The sequence below is a fragment of the Perna viridis genome, chromosome 7, assembly GCF_037379345.1.
Source record: "Perna viridis isolate PV_CMFRI_1.1 ecotype Kerala chromosome 7, ASM3737934v1, whole genome shotgun sequence".
Lineage (NCBI taxonomy): Eukaryota > Metazoa > Mollusca > Bivalvia > Mytilida > Mytilidae > Perna > Perna viridis.
In genome coordinates this window covers 39,505,971-39,530,507 of record NC_142451.1, presented here as the reverse complement: position 1 = coordinate 39,530,507, position 24,537 = coordinate 39,505,971, and the positions used below count along the sequence as shown (strand labels likewise).

At 33.1% G+C, this 24,537-nt stretch overlaps 2 long non-coding RNA genes across 2 annotated transcripts; both read left to right on the top strand.

The window, feature by feature from the left end:
- Positions 1 to 11,420: 11,420 nt before the first annotated feature.
- On the top strand, positions 11,421 to 19,385 carry LOC148612652 (uncharacterized). The gene is made up of 3 exons (XR_015923942.1): positions 11,421 to 14,029; positions 14,521 to 14,596; positions 17,883 to 19,385. It is a non-coding gene; the product is annotated as an uncharacterized LOC148612652 (long non-coding RNA).
- Positions 19,386 to 20,995: 1,610 nt separating this feature from the next.
- LOC148612651 (uncharacterized) lies at positions 20,996 to 24,252 on the top strand. Its single transcript, XR_015923941.1, has 2 exons — positions 20,996 to 22,321; positions 23,654 to 24,252. It is a non-coding gene; the product is annotated as an uncharacterized LOC148612651 (long non-coding RNA).
- The last annotated feature ends 285 nt before the right edge of the window (positions 24,253 to 24,537 follow it).

The following is a 24,537-nucleotide window of genomic DNA, read 5'->3' as shown; positions in this document are numbered from 1 at the left end:
TTTCGGAGACATTTCCTTCAACTGGGTAAAAAGAGTTTAACAGATGACACCATAAACTCATTTGAGAAAGTCATAATCGAAATATGAATTTTACCTTTGTTTGTTTGTTTTTTTTTTTTTGGAAAAATTAGTACGTTGCATTTCAAAAAGAATTAGCTAATCCCGTATGTTCGAAAATTATGACTGTTAGATAATTTATCCTAGGCACCCACTAGCTTGGTTTAGTTTTGTGTTACATGATGTAAAAAACTCCACCCCCTGCCCCCACACCACCCACCCCACCCCAACACACAAAAACATAACAAAAACAAACAAACAAAACAAACGAACAAAAACAAAACAAAGTAAATCTCAATTTTATCGGTTTCTGTTAGTTATTTGATTTATAACGTATTGATCTTTAAGTTTTAACCACGCACTATCCGTCATGAGGGATATCCAGGATGAATGAATATCACCAAGCCTGCCTAAATGATGTTTCAGCTTAGAACAAGTGTTGATAATATTTAACAGAAATAACAATTGTTTAAAACGTCATAATATTATTTATATTGCACCAATTTCCAAGTTATTCCTTTAGAGAAAAGAGGACATCAACTGTGCGAGCTACTCCACTAAGTTTTTTGGTAAGGACATAAATAAAACAAAATATCCCATAAATGTCATTTATTAAATGACGAAAATCAAACAGTGAAAATAAGTCACATAATTTATGTACATCAAATTGGAGTGTCACTGTCAGAGATGAGACAAGACACTGAGAGTAGTCCAACAAACAGACTTGTCAAATTGTCGTCTATTAATTAATGGGAATGACGAAAGATACCGTCTGGGTGTTGTATAGCTTACCCTACCGGTCCACCTGGTGCTCCCATTTTTCAGTGGAGTCCGAGTTGCTCATTTACTTTTGTTACTTTGTATGTATGATTTTAGTTACTTTATGTTCTTTGTTGTGTATGTCTGTTCTCCATGTCTGGTCTTTGTCCCTGGATTACATTCTTTTGATTACCTCTATAACATTGGTTCCCTTGATTACTCTCTCCAACCAGGTGTGGAGCCTTTGTTCAGTTGTTAATTGCAGGAAATTACAACTTAAAGACTATAACAAAATCAACATGAAATTAAAATACTATTATACGGTTATTTCCTGGAAAATTTTAGCGACCTCCTTTTTGATTTAGTATTCAACGAAACTCGCTGGTCGGATATTGCACTCTGTAATTTAGGTAGTTTTTTTATCGAGTTACCTCCCTTTCCTGAGGCGGGCTATCTAAAATACCCATTTTGAAACACATTTTCTTCGATACTTGAAAGCAAAATTTATTTCTCATTAAATTGAATACTTCAATACATTTATATTATACTCATTGACATTTCTTTAAAAAAAATCTAAGAAGTTCACCTCATTTTAAAGAAGAAATCGACAATATTCATTTTCAGTTCGGGGAAGTTGAGCTCGCGCTTGGGCTCGGGATACCCGAAATACCGACTCCCACATTAGTATGCATAAATTAAATGCAGCAGCTGGTGAGATCGATTAATTGATTGATGGGGTTTAACGCCCGAGCAACAATATTTCAGCTATATTCAGGCGATGCACATGAAATTGATGATAAAATGAACATGAAATGATGATGGTGATGATGAAATGAAAAAGGGATGGGACACAAGGGCAACAGGGTCAATAAAATTTAGATTGCCACTAGAAAAAAGGAAGGGATGGGTAGGGTCGGGCAATTTAGCCTCCTGTGGCGGAGCGCAAAGGTTCCTACTTCTATCGAATACTACAGCAGGATTCTTTAACATGCGAAGAACGTGGCATTTTTCCCAACACAGTGCACCACTATGGCTTGCGGTCAGGTTTTCCGTATTATAGCATGTAACACACCAGGGGTACCCCATTCCACCACCTGGGGCACACAACACAGTTGCTCTGCCGGCAGAGCGCCTGGCCCCCGGCTAGATTTCTGAGCACTACTAAGTCGCCTTTTACGACAAGCCTTGCGCTGCTGCAGGCCTATTCTGTTGACACCCGGACCTGCACGGGGCCAGCTGGTGAGATGGGGCTGGGGCTACATTAGGTAACATGGTGAGGGTCAAGAAGGGGGGATTTGGCCACATAAATCATTTTATTTTCAATAAAATGTTATGAATAAGAAAATCCTGGAAAAGAATAAAGGATCAACAATATAAACAATACAAAAACATACAAACCAAAATAGACAAACAAAACTATTACAAAAAAAGAATCACAAAAACGAAAACAAAAAAAAAACCCTCCCTCCAAAAAATAGTCCTCTTTTCATTACTAATTTGCTTGTCTGAACGATTTAGTGGTGAACTTTATGAGAACCAATGCACGATGAAAGTAGAGTGAAGTCCGTAGCAGTTAAAAAGAGAATGAAACCCCATATATGATATATTTACCAAATGCAAAAACACACATTAAATAAACAGTTAACGATTATCCCGTACTTAGACAAAACTTGAAAAAGAATAATGACAATACTTTAATTCATTGTTTCTTAGGTATCAATTTTTCTTTGACTACGCAAGAAAATTGATAAAACGAGAACAAGAAAACATTAATTCTCTGTCAGAGTGGGTAAAGGCCGTGAGGTCAATACCACATCAGTTATCAAAGACCCCGATACAGCAAAAATATAGTCTACTATACATGACAAATATGTTGTCGTACCGGGAGACAAAGTCCAAAACAACATTGTTTTTGTCTGCAAAACGTATTACATCCAATTTTTATCATCAGAGGTAGACGTAGAAAATAATAGCAGTGATAAGACATATTCTGCCTCAGTCTCCAAAGAAGAGATAGTGGAAAACCATAAATGTGTGCAATCCTCTTTGGGTCTCTCTACCAAAGACGATGATTGTGGTTTACCGTCTATGTACTGGATTCCTAAACTTCACAAAAATCCATACAAACAAATGCAAAATGCACCACCAAACCTCCTCTCTTTCAAAACTTTTAACTTTTATACTCACAGCTGTCAAAGAGGGTCTGCAGTCCTACCACAACACTTGTTACTCACTCAGTGGTATTAATTCAATGTGGATCCTGAAAAATTCGATAGATCTTCAGGAAACCCCCAATTCGAAATTATTATCAGAATATAATAGCATCAAAACATATGATTTTTCAACTCTTAATACTTCTATTCCCCATTATCAGTAAAAAAATCCCGAATCAAAAACATTATACATCGTTGCTACTACAAAAAAGACAATACATCTTGATACAAATATGTAGTTCTTAGTAGCGATTCCTCATACTTTAAAAAAAATAATTCCAAATCATCTTCCAAATATTTCGAAGATGTTTTCAAAATACTTGAATTTTTGATCGACAACATATTTATCCAGTGTGGTGGACGCGGTTTTTCAACAAACGGTCGGCATTCCAATGGGAACAAATTATGCTCCTCTACTGGCTGTCCTATTTCTGCACTCTTATGAGGCTGACTATATAGCTGGTCTGATCCGTAAGAAAGAACATCGTTTAGGTAGCTCCTTTAATCTCAGTTTCCAATATATAAATGTTTCCTTCACATTATGACATTTTAATTGTGGTATTATAAAACTGTCAGTAGAATATAACGAGAATATGTATGGTGAATATGTCAAAGAGACAACAACCCCACCCGTATGAAAATGTCACCCATAGGTCTTAAATAAACGTCGAGGAAACCCTCACACCACAGGGTAGACTGCAGTTAGCCCAAAAAATGTATATTATACACAGGTACAGCGAAAGAATTGTCCGTATATACTCAAGTAACATAAAAATAAACTAAAGGTAAAAAGGAAACAAGACACACAGAGGCCAGAAATTCCTGACTTGAGACAGACCGAAAATATGCGGATGGGTTAGAGTACTTTGGCGTGATCACCAACCTCCCCTTTCAAAATCTGTCCACTGTGGAATAAAATATTACAAAATTAAACACGCCTAAAATCAGTTCAAAAATCTGAGTCCCTTGTTACAACGAAAGTAAAGAAATGTACAAACTAAGGATTACTAGCAGTTAACTGACATACCAGCTCCAGACCAATTTAAACCTGCAAAATTTATGTCCATATCGTATGTAAAATCAATCCAAATTTTCCCATGCTTGGTCGGGAACCAAGGTACATCATGAATCATAAATCAAAATAAGGACACAACGCACGTCGTGTCAAAAACTGCTTTTAAATACAGTGTTTTAATTTCTATGTAAAGATCCCGTGAGAGAACCCATGTTAATACCAAAAAATGCTAACCTTAACAATTTGACAATAATATTATAATTACATTCCTTACGAATGAGCCAATTCAAAGGTTTAGTTAACGTATTGGGTTAGTATCGGGCTTTCCGTGCGTTGTGGAGAATATTGCTGTAAAACGAAGGATAAGAGATACCCGCACGTATGTAATCCTTTACAAGTGCATCTGTATTTGGAAATGAGTTTCTTGTATTGGTTTAAAAATGTGAATGTTTATGCTTGTGATATCGAAAACCTTGATGTAGTTATTTCTCGGTTATGTAAAGATTCCTTCCATTAAATTCCTAAACATTGTAACCAATAAGAGCAATTCGAACCATGCAATTGTGATATGTAAACATCAAATGATGGTGACAAGGGGACGTCACGAGGTATACAAGCACCAAATGTTGTGTACATGCTGAAAATGTAATAAATGAGCGTAATATGTGTCTTATTCTTTTTTCTAGAGTCGTTTTTTTTTTTTGATTTTGTACTTTTTTCCTTTGTCCCTTATTAAGTTAGAGATGTTGCTACGGATCCGTATTTTCCAATTATTGTAATATGTTTCGATCTGTGTAAAGGATAACTCCTGCACAATTACATTATGGGATTAAGCATTTGTAGATATTTGTTTGAAATCGGACCATTTACTCACGAAATAAAATAAAGTCTTTCATTATATGTCGGGTTTGTGAATGGATGGTCCGACTTTACATATCCATAAATTCGGGAAAAAAACAGTGTTTTATCCTTATGATTCTAAGTCAAAACTATCTGAAATATTTTATCTCTTTTTTCATGTAGACTCGTGAAGTTGCAAGGAACCATGTCAGTTTGTAGTTGCGCTGATAAAGGGGATCTGGGTTTCAATCCTCGGTATCGGATTATAATCATGCTACCCGAATACATATAATGTTTGTAAAGACAATATCTTCTCTGTCTTGTTAAACTACGCCATTTGTCCTCACACTTATTTGGCAGCATGTACACAGGAAAGGTAGCAACAAGTTATTTTTATAATAAAACTTGCATAAAAAGGCATCATGGCGAACAATTTTCGTATACTGTTTAATGCGATTGAGAACTACACCATGAAGTGTCAAAACAGAACAAAAATCATCTGCACTACTTTCAATGAATAAATGGAAATCGAATCATAGTTTTTTTGCCAATTTTAATATAACCAAAAAGCCATCGTTGTGTTTGATTCTTCACGAATGTTGGACATTTCGGACCAAGCCGTTGAAAGATTATTCAAATGACACCACTTATATACTGTAAGTACATCTTTTTTTGATGAACATTTTCTCTATGTTTGATGTTACGAATGTCTTCAAACTTCAATAGCAACTTTTAAGAAAAGAGCTCGAGGAAAGTTAACAACGCAGAGTTTTCGGAGTTATATCGTAACACTGGGAAAAGTCAACCAATCCATTTAATTCAAAGGTCTGAACATGGCGGGGACATTATCGAACATTTGTTGCTTTTGTTGCTATTTAGTGAGGCCTTCTTTAGCTTTTTATGAATTAGATATAACAATGATGTACACTATCATGAATAAACAACATTCTTCAATAGCAGAGCTAAAGTACGTGAGGTATAAATACGTTCATTTATAAGAAAGGGAATTAAGTGAATCTGAAATTGGCCTGTATAAGAACTACTTACAAGTTGAAGCTACACAACGAGCGAATGTGAAGGGTTAAACATTATGTGAAATTACTCAACTTAATAAACAATTGACAATTTCATAATAATAATCTAAATTTTCTAAACTTTATAACCTTGTTATTTTATACCCAATTTTAGTTTAGCAATATATTTAATTTAAATAAAATAATTCGTATTATGTATGTGAATTTATAATATTGTTCTTTAAAAAAAAAAAACAAAAAACAAAAAAAAAACCCAAAAAAACAAGAGGCTTTAAGGAGCCTTAATCGCTCACCTTGTTAAATTTTGTCTTTCAAGGCAATAAGTTTAACAAGGAGTTGTCTAAAAATGTTTAGCTCAAGAAGACTTTGGTATTACTTATCATAAGGGTCATTTTAGCATTTGAAAGTTTCTTTCTATTCTATCTATCATGGTTTTCAAGTCATTGGCTGAAAACTGTACAATAAAACCCGTCATTTTTAGCTCAGATAAAAAAATCCCCACATTAGTTCTATGCAAGATACCAAGTTAAGTAGTGTCAGAGGAGAAATTCTTTGAAAGAAATAACATTAAAAATTGTTAAAAACGTTGAAAAAGGGCAACAACTCCATCATAGTTTAACTGATTAAAATGAAAATTTGACCATAGAGAGATCTCATCATGCTGAACAGTTTTATGTATATCAGAATTTGGCTAAACCTACCGGTTTTGGAGATATATGCGAAATCTACTGTCTGACCCCTTTGTTCTATTTTAAATAATGGCAGCCATATATTTGACGGATCAAAAATCGCCACACTAGTTCTATGCAAGATACTCCAAGAAACATTCATACCAAGTTTGGTTACAATTGTTAGATTAGAAGATTTTTTTAAGGAAATAACATTAAGAATAGGGATAAAACGTCGAAAACGACAATAACTCAAACGTGCCTTAACAAATTTTAACCAAGATAGATTTTATCATGCTGAACACTTTTACCAGGACGAAATTAGGCTTAAATAAAAGTTTTAGGAGATATATGCGGAAAACTTTCATTTCTATGCTCAATACCCTTAGAAACATCTGAGGAGAAGATATTTGAAAGAACGGTGGCAATGTTTTTTTCGACGGATAAAAAATCCCCACATCAATTTTATGCAGAAAACCCCATGGAACATTCATACCAAGTTTGTTTTTTATTGCTCCAATGGTTTCAGAGGAGAAGAGTTTTGAAAAATTGTTAACGACGACGACGGACGCCAAGTGATGGCAATATCTTTGCCTATGGCCAGGTGAGCTATAAAATGACGTTTATCTTACAAATTCTTTATACCTCCCATATATTAATGTTTTTTTATGTCCTTAATATTTGCATAGTTTTTTGTTTGTTTTTCTTGTTCTTTCAAATTCGATTTTTAATTCCTGAGCAGTTCAATGTCATTTGAACAGTACTTTAGGTCGGGAATTAAATTCCATTTCCTGATATCCTCGTGAAGGCGATTACAGTACTCGAGAGAGTTGTTTCTTTTGGAAAATACTTTTAGTGTATTAATCACGTTATAAAAATGAACATTGATTAAGTAAGACGTACAAAAGACCGTTGGGGAATGTATAAATTTAATTGATAAAATCTATGTCTACGTATTACATGCTGGGTTTGTTAGGCCATAATACGGAAAATCTGACCGCAAACCATAGTGGTACACCGTGTTGGGAAAGATGCCACGTTCCTCGCACGGTAAAGAACCATGCTGTGGTATTCGATAGGAGTAGGAACCTTTGAGCTTCGCCACAGGAGGCTAAATTGCCTGCCCATACCCATCCCCCCTTTTTCTATTGGCAACCAAAATTTGTCGACCCTATTGTCCTTGTGTCCCATCCCATTTTTTCATTTCATCATCATCATTTAATGTTCATTTTATCATCCATTTCATGTTCATCGTCTGAATATAGCTGAAATATTCCTGCTCGGACGTTAAACCCCAACAATCAATCAATCTTTTGCGATCATTGTTATATTAGTCACGGTCGCTTTTATTGGCCAGAGTTAAAATTAAGATTAATAAACTTGAGTAAAAAAAAACGCGATCATTTTCATTCTTAAAAGATTGAAGAATAAGCAGTTTTCCTGTAATCAGGACACTGTGAAATACATTTCATTTTGATAAACAATATTGTTGATATTCGAAGCTCTCTTAACTTGGGATTTATAATTTGTTCGTCCTATATTTAGGGCACCATATAAGGACTTTACTTTTTATGAGCAACTTGGCGGGTGATTCTAGAAAAGCAGAGGACGCTTACCCTACCGGTGCACATGGTCCATGCTCCCAGGTTTTAGTGGAGTTGCTCATTTGCTTTTGTTACTTTGTATGTATTATTATAGTTACTTAATGTTCTTTGTTGGGTATGTCTGTTTTCCTTGTTTATTTGTCCCTGGATTACATTCTTTTGATTACCGCTATAACCTTGGTTCCCTTGATTACTCTTTAATTATTTGCATTTCTTTCATACGAAATTTATGATGTAAATGTTAAAGACTATGAATATGTGTATGGTACGATCTTTATACATATTTCCATAATTAATTGAACTTAATTCATTGGGTTCAACAAACTTACGTAACAACTGCACTTATCAATAGTGAAAACTTTGACATCTCGACCGTTTTGCTTAATAGACATAATATCCTTTTAAAATCGGCAACTAGATACAGATCCTTACCATTTTTTACTCAATATAAAATTAAACAAGAAATGGTAAAATATTTGGAAGACATCACTGAATGGATCAGGAAGAGAAACGAAGGCAAATGTCTAGGATTAGTCACAAGTCGTCCCATAAATGGACAAAGGTGAAACGAATTAGAGATATACCCAGAAACTCCTATAGGAAATCAATTACAGAGGAGATGATGAAGGCAGACTACACTTGGCATGATATTGTAAACAAAAAAGAATCAGATGGAAAGTGATCGTTGGTGCATGACATGCTCTTCCCAAAAGTAGACAAGCTTAAATAAAAGTAAGTCAATTTAAGTAGAATGCGTTCCGTAATAAGGTTTGTTTGAAAAGACGCTCATTAGAGATAACATCCTTGATACATATATTGAAAATTATGTTCCTAAAATGTTACGTGATTCATAACGGGTAAACATGCTTATGCCTTGATAAATTGTGGAATTGTAATCTAAAGTAACCTACGAGGATTTTAATAAAACACTTCTAATTTCATTGGATAGAGAATCATTATAAACGCAGATGGTGTTGCAATCATAATTCAATTAAAACAACTTGAGTTCCACAGGTGTAAGAATTCAACAGGAGATCAAATGTGAGTAGACACATGTAATTGTTGATAATAATAATAAAAATAATGATATTAATAATAATTATTACAGTAATAATGATAATGATAACAATCAAATTTGGTACCAATTTAAATTAAGATTGTGCGAAAGTAGATCAATCGGAAAAGAAGACTACACTATAAAAGCGTTTCCGAGTTAACAGTGCACAAATACAAGCTATACATATAAAGTAGCATTTCAGAGCTCAAGAAATTTTTATATATAAATAGCGTAATTTCAATAAGTATAGAATTTAAACTATCAACATTTATTTTTATTGACATTCAGTTTCCTTTTTTAAAAGTTTTGTTTGACTCTAATACTAGTGAAAAAAGCGTTGTTTTTGAATTATCAGAATACATAATTTGTTAAAATTAACATGTTCAACTTATTTCTCATTACATGACTATTCTAAAAAAAAAAAAAAAAAAAAAAAAAAAAAAAAAAAAAAAAATGGGTTTGATAATATATTTTTAGTTTGAAAAATTTAGTTTCAGAAGAAACAAGCCATTTAATTGGATAATTAGTACTATCTTTCAAAAAAAAGATAGCCGACGCAGTAAAGTTTTATTCTTTTTATTTCTACAAGTTTCTACATTTCTTTCAAGAAAGTGACACATAGCACGCAATTACAAATTTTCGATACATTTTTTCGAACGCCACCAGTTATCAGTATATAGCCAATCGGGAAACAGAATTGCGATCAGTTGACTTGCGACTCCATAGAAGAGGGTCCTTAAGGTCAAAGGGTAAAAGCGAAAATATAATGACTGCGTCGGAAAAAAGTCTATCATTTTATAGACCAAATTTTGTAATGTCACCATGACGTCATCAACCTTTTTAATGATTTACTTGTTGAATTTTGATACTAACAATAAAATATAAGGAATGACTTATATTTTTCCGGTCTATTTGAAATAATCACAATGCCCATGGTGCACACTTGATAATAACTTGCGTATTGTGCACCACGTGAATTAGGTTGTTTCTTATATATAAATATAAAAGTCATTCTATAAATATATCTTATGTAGTCACTACAATAATTTTTGTACACAGGCAAATATTGTTTATGTGGAATTTATATGAATCGAACATGACATGAAATTCACGTGAACTTTACCTGAAATTCACTTAACATGAAATGTTGAAGAAAAGTTCACATACATTTTACGAGAACATTTTTTGGGGTAAATTCTGATGAAAGTCACATGAAACTCGTGTAAAAATCATGTTCAATAATTTCGCTTGTGTACACTTTAAATCGCTCTCATGAATTTCTTCTGTGCATTAGTATCGGATGGACACGAAAATGTAAGTATACATCTGATACTTTACAATAACGACTTAGTTCTGTGTGAGTTGAAGATATGTTTAATATTTATAATTGTGAGAAATATCTTGACTTTTGCATCGCCTTTTAACCTTTCGTATTTACAGCGTCGTTCAAAATTAGACCCTTGCACTAATGGTGCACCTGTTCTATGCTCCCAATGTTTCGTTAAGTACGGCTTCTCATATACCTCTGTGTTTTTTACATTTTTTGTTTTCGTTGTTTCAAGTCTTTTTTGTTTGTCCAGTCGTTATCTTTTGATGCGTTTTTTTTATTACAGTTAAAAAACAAAAAAAAAACTTTGTCGATACTTCACATCCTAGTATTACAATGTTTACAGCAAGTTGAAACAGACCAGTTCCAACTTCAATACAAATTTAAGTATGTTAGGGTGTGTCTTTTACCTAGAGATCGGTTTAAATTACTTACTAGCCTTCCTTAATTTGTATTGAAATGGGAACTGGTCTATTTCAACTATAGTACTATATTAACGAAAGAAAATTTGCAGATAGAAAAGATCTATGTAAATAAGTATCCTAAAACCTTTCAGATATGATAAAAATAATATCGAGGTTTACAAAAAAATTAATCATAGGAACCTTATTTTGATATCAGTAATATAGTTTTGATTCATTAATTGAATCGACAGAATTAGATTTATTATAAAACAAATTATTATTCCAGATTATTCCAGGGTTTGAAAGATTTTCCTGACATATTCATGCAATAAATATATTACCCCTATTTTTTGCTAATTTGCTAATTTAAAGTATCACAACATAATTATGTTACTGATTTTGAAATAATGAGGACAAATTAAAGAGCAATACAGGGCCGTAGCCAGGTTTTCTGAATGGGAGAGGGGGTGCGAACTGATCACTGCTAAGCAATTGCACTTGGTTATCTGTTATGATTAATCTTTAACTACAGGCTAAGATGTAAATCACAGTTTAAAAAAAAATTAAAAAAATGGGGATGCAATTGCACCCGTCGCGCCTTCTGGCTACGGCCTTGCAATATACTTCTTTTTTGCAATTGTTGATTAGGCCATGGAAAATAGATAGTGTTCCATATATAGTAGCCTTGAGTACTTGAGTATATTTCTCGTTGTAGATGAACAGCTCTAACTTTACCGTCAACTCTACTGATTTTAATCTTGTTGATAATGAAAATACACGTAACTGGATTAAATATTTGACAGTTGTCATGATGCTTTTATTTCCTAGTGTAACCATACTTAATAACATGATATTTTTCATTTTGTATCTACAACACGGCGTCAAAAATGTCCATGGCCTTTTTATAATTGTCGGTAATTCCGTTATAGCCTTGTCGATATTGCTTGCTACGCTGACGTATGTATTTGATCTTTCCGCCAACTTTTGTCTCACCAGCGTCTACGAAATTTCTCTGTCTTTGTTGTTCAATATAGTGATAACGTTTTGGTTATGCATAGAGAGATACATAAAAGTACGTAATTTTTCAAGAAAAATGTACTTTGGATAGAGAAACACAAGAACGTTATCATAACAACAAGCAGAATATATATTGCTATTTTTCTAGTAGCACTTTTTGTAAATGTAAAGAGAACGAAAGTTAACAAATGTGACGCTTTATCAATTTTTGGAGATAACTTTCTATTTTACGTATGTTTTACGTCACTTCCGCTGCCATGTTTACTAACAATAATGATAATTCTTTATGTGCAAACATTGAGAAAACTTACAAAACTTTCAATGTATAAAGTGTCAAAAGTAGGAAGTTCTAAGCACATTACAACGTTGGATAATGTAACTGCATGTATCCACAATTGAAATGATGGCCTGTTACAGCAGTATCATATTTCAAACACAGAAACAAGCATGAATGAGTATGGCTACCATCAAAATCAACCAAATGAACAAAATATGATGTACGTTTATAATTTTTGACAATACACATGTAGTTGTTACAAGAATTCATAGTATTTGATAATGACCCCCATTTATTTCTCTATTATTTTTTTTACATTGCACCTTTTTTATATTACCAACTGTGACTTCGTTTTTTTTTAATATTTTAAGCAAAGAAAGTAACTTTTTTGAATCTAGAGAATGCTTAGTATCACATTGGAAGAATGGGCAGCATTATACTTCAAATTCACAAGTATATATATTATCAGAGCTGCGGTGAGTACTTGGAGACTTAAATGACTTATTTTAAGCCATTTAGGTAGTTACCGAAGTGAAAATAGTTTAAGTTTCAAGAAACATATTTACTGTTCTTCCTTTCCACCAATGAGTGTTACTTCTCTTGACAAAAATGCTTTTCCGTTATATATGTGGAATGACAGGGAAAGATGCTATCTGTATCAAGTATTTGTCTTCTCTACGAAAATCGAAATACACACTGAGCAGCTTGCACTTTTTACATGTAGGTAGTGCCAACATTTCATCATTATTTGTATACTTTTTCCATTACTGGTTTTTACTTTTTTTCACGCCAAGGGAAATAAACGTGCATCAGACAGAAACTTTACCGCATAATGTAAAGAAACTTTGAAACGGTAAACAAGTTTTTATTGGAACAAATACTATCTGGACTGAATATATTTAATTTTTATTCTATGAATTCAGATATTTACTAATGATTTTGTTTGCTATCCTTCCATTACTTCACGTGACAGCCAAACAGTCTATTCTATGGTTTGGTTTCCCCCTTTAACACAAATTATCTAAAAATATAGTAAAGAAAATAACAAAAATGAACAATTGAGTTATAATCACACAACCCATCGTTACTCGACTTAAAAAAAAAACAACAACAAAAAAACTACAACAACAATTTATTGCGTACACATCAAATGGTTTGGACATTATATTGCACAAAATTTCAAAATCAGACCAAAAATATAAAAAAGTCAGACAGGGTTTTTCGAAATCAGACCAAACATTAAAAGTTGAATGTTTTTGGGATTGCCCTACTTTGGACCCCTTAAATTTTGAACTGTCCAAATCACGTAAAATCTGCTAATACATTTGTTTACCGGAATAAAATAAAGAACGATAAGAAATAATTATTAAAATCGGGAACAAACTAAACATTATACATTGGTTTCAATAAAAATCTATTTTTAACCCTTTTGGCCTTTTCTAAAATGGTAGGTGCCACAAAGTTCAAATTAAAAAAAAAGCCTTTCTTCAGTGGTAAGTAAATACATATAAAAATTTCAGAAAAATTGGTCAACCGCAACTAAAGCTATTGCACGGGAATGGAGTTTCCCCAGACGACGACGCCGCCGACAACTGCGCCATAACATTATACGCATTTTTTTTTGCAGTCGTATAAAAGTCGGAAAAAAGAAGACGATCTACATACAAACTGTAGCGAACCAAACAAAGTAGACAACTAAAGCACCAGTAACATAAACTCCCACAAAAACCGCGAGTGATGTGAAGTGAGCCGCAAGGGTAATAAGTTTAATCTGCTAATAGACTAGCAACAGTGATGCAGTTCCCCAATCAATTCTTAAGTTAACACAAGTCTGACATTTTCCGTCTTGTTTTCTTTCAAAGTTAGTGATGTTACTTTGTGAACTTAAGGAATGACTGTTGCATGTTTTGCTGTCTATTTGAATAATATCAGAAATGAGTGTTGTATTTTTTTCTGTCTATTTGAAATTACCTAAATGCAATGAGTGTTGTATTTTTTCTGTCTATTTGAAATTACCTCAATGCCCGTGGTGCAAACTTGAAAATAAAATGCATACAATATTCAGCTTGCACCTCGTGATTATATTAGATCGACAAAAATATAAATATAATAAAATTGTAATTTGATTTTAGTACAAACCTTTAATGAGTGAAAAAAAGGTCTTCGAGTTGATGAACAAAAACATCATCAGAAAGCGTCTTACTTAAATTAAATGTTATTAAATTTAACTTGTATAACTAATATGTAGATTTGATCAAATGTGATGCAAGTGTTCAATTTACATCATCAAGAGAAGACCACGTTGAAGATTTTATGAAAAGGAGGTAAGTATTTAGTAGTATAAGATTTTTAAAAATCACTTCTAGCACGTTGTCAAGTATATACGGAAATAGCTCTTGATAATTACTAAAAGTAAAGTGAAACTTAAAATGCTCCCGCATATCTCAAATTAGTCTTGGATGTGTTCGATCTCACTTATCACCTGTTCCGTTTTGACGTCGTAATATCTCAAGAGTTATATCACCTGCCGAACACCCCCTTTCCGCCGTCTTGGAGAAATTTTTTTTGGCTTATATTTTATCAGACTCAACTTTTTGTGACTACTTTCCCATTTGGTGGATCACTCCTGGAGCATATTAGGGAAGATAAGTGTTGCTTTTTAGAATTTGATTGTACAAGAAGTAGCGACAGAGAAATGGCATAAATCATTCCCCAACATTTGAATAAGTCAAAGAACAGTATAATCGAAAGAAAAAAACTTAAAATCCCCTTATTGTAATTGATCACGTTATGAAATGTTTATTTCCACCAGAACAATTTGAAAATCGATGACTTGCTTATGTTTTGGTCGTATAATGGTGTGGTATTATAAAGTAAATAACCGCTATACATCGCAAAGTTTATAACGTAAGCTGAAGTGAAACCTGTCTAAACCGAATCCGATTTTAAATTTGATAGATGTCTGGTTTATCAAGGTTCAAAACACTGTGTAATTGATATAAGGTACTGATATAAAAATATTGTCGGACTATTCAGGGTTCTGTTAAGACATGATTCACATAAACTTTCTTAACTATTTTAGGGAAACTTCAGACACATATAGTTTGTTGGCAACGGAAAGTTCAGATTACAGTGCTGATTTTACTTCTACAAGTTATTGTTTACTGTTCATTATTTATTGTTAGCCAGATGGCTGAATATTACGGTTTACAACAAGTTAGGGCATTGTTCATATTTATAACTTTGTGTTGTGTTTTAACAAGTCCATTCGTATACGTGTTAAGGGTTCATGAAGTTAAATTAGGGATGGATAAGGTATTTCGTACGAAATTGAAATCAAATTCTAAGGAGATAAGTGACATGTTTAGTTGAAAGAATTTATTCGATTTTTTTCAAAATTAAGTATTAAAAACAAATATTTTGACTAAATAATTGACACATATTTGCTCAAGAAATTAAGAACTTTATTTTGCATTGTAGCTTTCATGCTTTTTACATTGTTAAAATATTTTGTTTTAATTGTATAATAATATCTTGAAAGTGTATGTTTCGCTCCATAATTCTTACCTTTTCCGAACTTTTTTAACACAATTGTTACAACTGCTCATTTCCACATGTGTACATGTATGTCTGTTTTCCATGTCTGGTCTTTGTCCCTGGATTAAATTCTTTTGATTACCGCTATAACCTTGGTTCCCTTGATTACCGTTAGAAAAGTACGAACTAGAGTAGGACAGATTAGGGGGTACAAGATGGGTTTTTCTATTTCGTATTGTTAGAGCGGCAGTTGTAAGACGGGGAGGGAGGAGGTGCGTAAATGTGGTAAGAATAAAGTACTATGTAATTCCAAGTGCCATGCAACCTCAAGGTGTAGTAATTAGTAGAACAACCATTGTTGATTTTTGTGAATTTTATTTTTCATCAGTTAATTATATTTTGTTTGTATTTGTTAAGTAAATCAAGTTCCCAAATTTGGCATATTGTCTAGATAAAAGTTTTGTAGAAGTTACAACCAGTTTCATGATTAAGGTTGTACATGTTGCAATATGTACAGAAATAATTGAGCATGTTGCAACTTTTACAAATTTGCCATTTGCACACATTATATCAGTATCCATTATTTTGTCTTAAATTTGCTCTTTGACTTCGAATTTTATGAACCTATCCAGTCAAGTCGTTCATCCCATTCATTGCATGGCTGGAAATTAATATGATCACCATATTCACTATAATGGAGTCATTCCGACGCTGTGTCTAGTCTTAATGAAATGATGTGACAATCTATACATTAAATTTGCAGTTATTCCGACGGTTCGGCTTCGGCATATGACAAATGATATGTCGTGACCCTATTAACTATGAATAAAGGCATGATCATGTCCATAAGAAATATAGCATAGTCATTTTGGTTAGGCATACAGTATCTGACCCGATCCGTGCAACAAAAATTCCGATGGGTCATCTATCACCGATCTGTTTCCGGTCAGGCATCGATCCGTCAAGCCGATCCGTTTTATTGGTGACCGCATCACGTGACCGGTCAATGTATTTTCCGGTTTTGTTGTTTTCTTTGTCAATTTTACACATTTACATAATGTGATAGATTTAAACATCAATTTATACTTTTATTTTACATTTATGTGATTGAAAACAGATCTTACGTCATTTTACATAACAAAACTGCGACCAGATCGGTCACCGGTCATCGGTAATCGATCCGTCAACGGTCATCGTTCCGTCAAATCGTTGCGCGGATTGGTTCCAGGACTGTATATCATAAAAGCTCTCCAGCTTGTTGAATGATACTATGTGACCATTCTACTATGATAGAAATATTTTGATACTGCAGCTTGTAAAGTGATATAATGTAAGCATTTTTACAAGACATTCCAAGGTTTGGCTTGTAGATCAATAAGATATCATGACTATCAATGATGGAGACATCTATATATGGCTTTAAGAATGATGTCTTGACCATGTTGGTTATTATTAAGAGACTTCAACGCTACCGTTTCAACTATGAGTGAGTCGTTTGAATCCAAAGCTTATTGAATGATGTGTGATCACCCCCATTAAACGAGTAAAATGGTTGAGGAAGTTATAAGTGTTGCTAATTAATCTCATTACTGTTCAATGTTTATAAGTTGTATAGCATTTTGGCAATTTAATTAAGAAAACATTAAAATACTTGGTTCCCAACTTTGATGTCTCATAAGGAACTTATTATACATTGTAAGGAGGTAGACCTAGGGTAATGGACACAACTCTTAAAATTAATTGGAACGTTTGTATTCTGCATTTTGCAACAATGTCATGTAAGCATCAAAGTAACTTAGACTGATTCCATTTTGTATCAAATGAAAGCTTGATAAGCTTTGGTGAAATTGAATATGATACGAACAGATCACTGACTTCATGACTACCCTAGATCTACCTCCTTAAATTATGGTTACCCTGACGCAATACTATTGGTAGAGAAATCAAGGGAACCAGGGTTTGAACGGTAATAAAAAAACTGCGATCAGTTAAAACAACATGAATAATAAAATAACGTACCTTTTAACAGCAAACCATGTATAGTATTATAATTTTATTCTATTTTTCTTACAGAAACATACTTTATTCCCCACACGTAACATTATCAAGCGAGACAAATGATTGTGAACAGATGGATCAGGTATGTTAAAGATCGTAAACTTCAATTTTGTGGCCTTTAAGACAATTTCAGCAAAACGCAAAACTGATTTTTACAAGCAGATCAAATATGTTTATGAAAATTATTACCATTTGAAAAAGATGTCTAGTCATGCATTTCTTATTTTGATCTAATTTAAAAATGAAAATTTATAGAGCAACATTTTGCCTTATGAATGTTACACACCTACTTTTATAATAATAAATGTAACATATGCCTCTCTTACATGGAATTGGACAATTTAAACCAAAGATAGGAACTATAAAATCATTTATCAATTACGATTAAATAAAAACTGAGTTCTAGATGTGATGGTTTCAGTTTTTATGAAAACAGTGAGGGAGGAAGGGAATTTTTCATTTTGAAAAAGTTAAGAGGGAACATTCGATATTAGGGAACTAATTTTGTCAAATCAGAACTCAGCATAATCCGACATACATATGTAAAGATAGGGACAATATGAATATACCTCTACCGTGTAACCTAATTCAATGTCCTAGATCTCAATTGAAAAAATAGATCGGATATCTTTTAAAAAATAACTAATCTCAGTATGGAGTTTGTGACAAGAATGAAATATGCAGGAAGTCTTTACGTCTTACCTTTTCCAAAGACAATTTCATAAATGCTTCTTATATCAGGTTTAGGGTTCAAAAAGTTATTAATTTAGTTTGTAAATTTACAATGGCTTTGATACATGTACATGTAATGCAATTCTTGTAAAAAGACAATAACAGAGCACTGACTTGACATAGAACTGTTATACGGACGAGGCTTAGAATGCGAGGCTGTACCCAGCAAAGTCAATGTAAGAGTAATCAAGGGAACCAAGGTACTAGCGGAAATCAAAAGAATGTAATCCAGGGACAAAAACCAAACATGGAAAACAGACATACACAACAAAGAACATTTAGTAGCTAAAATAATACATACAAAGTAACAAAAATAAATGAACAACTCGTGCTCCACTAAAAACTGGGAGCATGAACCAGGTGCACCGGTAGGGAAAGCGTTCTTTGCTTTTTTCGAAACACCTGCCATTTGCTCATAAAAAAGTCAAGGCAGGGGTATACGAAAGAGGAAAGGAAAACTATGACACGATGATCAAATCAGTTTTCATGGTGCAGATGAATACTCCATAGCGATCCACGAGTTCATGATGGCGACCATAAAACTGTAATAATGACTTCAATCTTGTAGCAACATAACCATGTTCCAAAAGCCTAACTGTAAGAGTCCTAACGCGATACAAAAGTCTGCGTAGTTACGGGAAGCTCTGGCATAACGTATGATTTGTGATGAAAACTCCATACACATGTACTAAGGGATGTTGCTACACATGAAAGGAAAGTTGACAATTCTGAATGAAAAGTCATCACATTTGTCGTAAGGTTTGGTCAATAGTTTTCCTTTACCATCGATCACTTAGTGTTGGTCAAGATATGAGTCTATGTCTATAGTATCCTTTATTTCAAGTTCTTTGGGGTAGATGCGATGTATCAAGCCTAGAAATTAGGATTGTTTAACGATAGTACGTCATTTATATATCGGAAACTGAGATTATAGGATCTAGCCAATGTTCTTTCTTTCGGATCAGATCAGCTATAAAGTCAGCCTCATTAGAGTGTAGGAATAGTAAATTGACCATTCGTATATCTAAGTTTTTATTTGTCAATTCAGTGCATTGTTGGTTCCAAAACAATGTCACGTTTGTGACGTCACAACAAAAACTTATATTCAGTCAGTGACCGTGAATCTATTGTAAATGTATGGTCCATTAGGAGGCCCCAGCGTAGGAAACTATCTAATCATAGGTGGTTCGTGAGGAAGCCAATATGGCAACGTTTTTGAAGAAACATTTGGACCCACCTTTTTCCAAATTTCCAGACTGCTACTGATTAGATAGAAAATCGAACCTGTCTCCTTGAAGATCATATAATGGTAATGCAACATCAATGAGCCACAACTAGGTCAGTATAAACTCTGCAACATAAGAATAATAATCGTTTAATATCTGAATCAAATGAAGTGCCAAAAAATTAGTAGTTTTTTTTACTTTTGTTTTTAAAAAATCGAAGCAACGATGTTTCGTGACTCTCACGAGGAGTATTCACAATGAAATCTTCTGATTTTAAAGATTTTAATGATTCCATTATCGCGTAAATCTCTGAGGTAACATTTTTTGTACCTATTTGAATTATCATCTTTTTTACGAATATACACGGGATTTTAGGCCCGTCATGTAAGTAACATTTATTTTCACCTTCTCGTAAGAATTACTTCCCTTAAATGTTGGGATTTTGTGAATGAGCGTCAGTATCTTCCTCACGGAACTAAATAACTTGATTGAACTGAGTCCATCAGTTTTGGGGTTTAAGTATTTAGCTAGTGGTAAACATTTTTGATACATTGCAACCAATTGTATTGGAACTACACAAATTTGACACGAGTAGTGTATACATAAAATTCCTTTGACTTTTCCAACTTAGGCCAAATCTTACACATTTGCATATTGAAAGAGTGACTGAGAAGTAAATAACAATCATATTATTCCAGCAACGGTGCATAGCTAGTTCGTTGTATAAAGCAAAAGACCTTATAATTCAAAATCTTATGAAAAATGTTCCAACAAATATATCAATGCAAAATCAGAAACTGCCAAATGTACATATTATATAGGGTGTATAGGAACCATTGAACAAACTATGACCTCTGTCTACATATGTATCTCTATTATTTTCTGTTTTTTATCTCGAAAGTAAAAAAGAAAGCATGATGAAAAACTTAGACTGGATATGCTGCATACTGCCTTATATGGTATATTTTCTAAGCGTGACCATTCACGCGTCTTTGTTAATATTTTGTGACTGTTTTCATTATACTGGTCACACAATGTCTGACCATGTACATACAAATAGCTGAACACAAGGTATCAAAACATGACGGACATATACGATGGATTAACTTGTCTTCTTTTTTTCCTCTATTTTGCGTTTTGTACCCCTGAGTACAAGTTTGCTCGACACAATCCTCTAAAACCAGTATTTTTCAAGCTCTGATATACTTTTCTAAGTTTATCTAAATTTTGAAGTATTTCTGCTCACTTACGATGCGTTATTCAGTGGGTCTAGATAAGAACATTTCTAAGAATCTAAACAACTGTATAGACTGCATATATTTACCTCTTTATTACGATGTTCAGATAATAGGATTCCTTTAATCGATATAGTTATATAATTAGCCTAAGCTTTGGCGAGCAAATTTATCATGTTAACTGTTAAATAATAATAATAATAATAAACAATGTAAGCGCCAAAGGGTGCAAAACAGAAAATGTTCACTTGTCCATTAAGAAGGTATTATTGCTATCCATCATTGGCGCATAAAGTCAGCCTATTCAGTTTGAACAGCTTTGTCGTTTTCATTCTCATTCTCATTCTTATCCTTGACCACAAATATTTGCGCCAGATTAACATTACCACAACACACCCTACAACAAATATATAAAAACAAAAAAGGAAACACAAAAGCTACCACTAATCCGATGAATGAAGATATCACACAAAGTACTACAATTAATATCATGTTCGTTTTGTAAAGTTTAAAGACATCTACAACTAAGTTTACTATATTGAGACAGATGTCTACTGAAGCTGCCACAGTTAAAAATATTGAAAAATACTTTGTAAGAAATAACAGTAAGTAAAAATAATATTTTCTAATCAGTTTAAGCCGTATTATAAGCTTTGACCTCAGTTCTGTGTTCTAAACACAAGTTTCCGTATTACCAGGATAAATCCGCCTGTCTGAAAAAACATCACTGATTTTTATATCACCACGACAAACACCAAAACAAACAAAGAAAAATAATAATGGGAACAGAAATGCTACCAATAAACCAATAAGTGCAGAAAGAACAAACCAAAATATAGCAAGTCCTATCCTTTGATAACCTAATATTTTGCAAATATAACTGTTTAAGTATGCAAAGTTCATTAAAAAGTCAACTGCGGAAAGGACAGTCACCACAATAGTGGCATCATTCATTTCATAATTAGACAATTCTAGTCCGTAGAAAAGTATGAAGAAATCAAAGTCGATTTCAAATAATCTGTAATACATCATTCGTGTTATATCATTTTGTTCCTCTTGCAGAATTCGCTGATATTGATTTGTTTGATCACAATTTTGTTGATCTCGATTTTGTTTATCTTGATTTGATAGATTTCGATTTCGTTGATCTAGATTTCCTTGATCTCGATTAGTTTGGTTTCGATTTTGTTGATCTCCATATTGTTGATATACATCTGGATTTATCGCTGCAATTAGTGTAGCTGCTACATAACCAAACGAGGTAAGCCAAACGAGAGAGATAAACAATCCTAAGAGTGTCGAATTTTCAACGAAGGTCTCTCTATTAGAAACACATAAATATATCAGAACTTCAGCATTCGTACAAAATCCGATTATAACTCTTATGACCAGGATTACACGTTTCGGTATTGGGCATGTCTCTATTAATTTTACAATAGTGGTACATGCTAAATCAATATAAAAATCCTCCATACTAGGAATCGGTTTGAAATAAGAATCTTTGTTGAATATGTTTATATATATCGAATCACAAATGCTTTGAGTTAACTGGTATTTGGCAGATCTTCTTAACTGTTATCTTGATAAAAGAAGGAGAAATACCAATTTAAAATGCACGGTAACATTGCATCTAGTTATACATGTAAAACATTATATTGCATGTTTTAATAAATCTTTAAATTAATGTTCAACTAATCTTACTCGACAACAAAACTATGTCACAATGTTCAATATAAGGAACGGATAACCCATCACTCAAACGAACTTTTGACTAACCATCATTTCGACGTATATGTCGTATATGTCTGCACGAAGTTTGTATCATTGGTTACCGTCTTTCCGGTTTAAACATTGATATTGCAACTTGTTTTATGGACATTCCTTTTTGACTTTACCCATTTTTACTATTGCACAAAGTTAATCAGTTCGGTAAATTTTATATTATTCTTCAGAAACCTGTCTAAATTGTTTATAAGAATCCTCAACCTCCTGGTACAGGAAATTTATAATGAATTATGCTAAAATATATAATAGATATAACAATGACCTGTTGATTTATTTGGCCTAATTGTTAATTGGCAATTTCACAACAAAATGTTCAGTTGCCGATAACCTCCCTAACTACAGTTTGTACATTTTTTACAGGAAAAGTTATATTATCAAAATAAGGAAAGTGCATATTATAATGAAAATTAAATGCCAAAATCTATTTCATGCGTCATATCAATCCAAAACACCAATATCAACCCAAAGTTCGTTTTAATTAGTAATGCCGACTTGAATCAGGTATATATGCATATCTGCATTTCATTGTTTGTTGTAAATTACATTGGCATAATATAACGAAAATAATACTTCTATAATTTTATAAATTTTACATAATACATTTGTTTTGTGCCTGATGTATTTGCAATTCACATAGTTAACATGCAAAAAACATTAAAGGTATGTTGTGTCCACACTAGCTGTATGCAACTGCAAACAATTTACCGGGTTTCTGGATTGTAACCAACAAATCAATAATATTAAGGATGAGAATAGATCCACAATAAATCAGATTGTAGTTGATTTTCATCATTTCATAAAATTTCAGAAGTTTGAATGAATTTTCGCCATTTTCATCTTTGTAAAGGTTGGATACATTTCAATGGATCGGTCGACTGTGTTCAACTAATTAGATAAAGGGTAAGGTGACAGCAATAAGCGAGCTCATTTAATTTTAAAGGAATCGTTCTCATGTTATGAAGACTGACATTACTAGTACCAATATAAACCTATTCCAGAAGCCTAATTGAAGGACGTCTAGTGTGGTACAAAAAGTCCGCGTAGCTCTAACGTACGGATTGTTCTATGGCAAAATCATACCCAGGTACTGAAGGTATGTTGACACAGATGAAAAAAAGTTGCCGACAGGGAATGATAATACATGACGTTTGATCATGAGTTTTCTTTTTGTACCACTGACTTCTAAGAGTATGTCAAAATATGAGGTTGACCTTATAGTGTATGTAGTATTCATGGGGGTATTAGCAATGTATAATATGGCCAAATCTAAGACTGTTTAAAGACATTTTCTCATGTATATAGATGATGACACTTATATGAAAGGATCTTGCAAAACTGTGTTCTCTTGTTTGGATAAGAACAGTTATGAAGTCAGCCTAGCAAAAGCGAATAAATAAGTAGCGACAATTTGTTCCATTGAAATGTCGAACGTCTGTTCAAAAAAACAAGACCATCACACTGGACAAGGACAAAAATGTTGGGAAAAGAAAATCCAACATTTTGACAATATTTTCGGTATATTTAGAAAATGATTAGTATTTTTTGTATTATGAATCATTTTTCGCAAAGCATGGGTAATCTCTACCACGTACTACTGTGAAAGTACTTTAAGTAGTGGATACCAAAATTCGTAAATTAGGGAAGAAACACAAGTTCGTGGATTCTTGAATTGTTTTCAGTATACATATCAAT